Raw genomic sequence first — 1,146 nt, 5'->3', positions numbered from 1 at the left:
GGTACACTCCGAAACTTGCTAATGAAAAGGGTCTAGCGACGGAGAGCGGAACTAGTCCAGTAGAACCTGTCTGGGCTTCCAGATCATACCACGGACTGGTCCATTTGCTGTAGCCGGTATTCTAACTGCTTCACAGACAAACCAACGAGTTATATTTTGTATAATTTGATTTAGTTTGTTTGGTTTCGTTTTCTCCAAGGTTACTTTGAAGAAGGGGGTTAGGGAGTACTTGGACGGGCGCGGATGTGGAGTTATGGTAATCGGAGCGGGTTTCAGAGTGTTTGACCGACGCTAGCCACACCCACAGATCAAAACAGGTGCTATTGGCTGAACGAGGAATCCGTCCAATCAGAACCTTCCCCCCGAGACTTCCGTTTCATTTCATTTCGTTTTTTTTTATTTTTGTTTTTAAAAAGATTCTACGTTTCTTCTTTTTACTCCTGACAGGGTGAATAGGATTTTAGTGTAAATAAAGGTTTCCTTTTCGAGTCACACTTCTTTTCACTGCACAGACTTGCGCTTACACCTTTAATTTATTAATGACTTGCTGTATGTAAATTATTGTGTAATAATTATAATAACGTCGACGAGGCTGATGGTCAAGGGGTCTGAGACAGGGCCACGATTGTTTCCGGCGGTGGCCATCCCGGAGGAGAACCATAAGTTTTTCTTTTTTTTTTTTTCTTTGTATATTCGGTGATTGTTTTGTCAAATATGTACAGAAAGTCTACACGCAGACTCGGCGGGGGCACGGGCGTGGGGGGTGCTTGAGTTAGACTGGAGACGCAGGGGATCACCTTCACCTTTCGCCCACATCGGTTGATTATTTAAAAATGAGAAAAAGAAAAAATAGAATCGAAAAATCAATGTTTAAAAAGTTTGTTTTGTATTTGCACTTTGCACCACTCACCTACCATTTATTTATTCGCTTTGTTCTTTACGGTTGGCTGGCATCTCGTTTAGGGTTCATCTTTCTTCCCTCGCGGGGTTATCTGTGCATTGATGTTTGTATTTAAAAAAAACTGTCTATCTCATGTGTGATTAATTAAGTTGTACAACCTCACCGTTGTAAGCAATATCATGATTCTTGTAGCTGATTGGCGGGAGGGGAGGAGGCGTTGACGACGCGCGTCCGACGATGTACTG

This window comes from Micromesistius poutassou (genome assembly GCF_964030765.1).
Source record: "Micromesistius poutassou genome assembly, chromosome: 10".
NCBI lineage: Eukaryota > Metazoa > Chordata > Actinopteri > Gadiformes > Gadidae > Micromesistius > Micromesistius poutassou.
The sequence above is the reverse complement of the archived record's forward strand: the minus strand, read 5'-3'. Positions refer to the sequence as shown.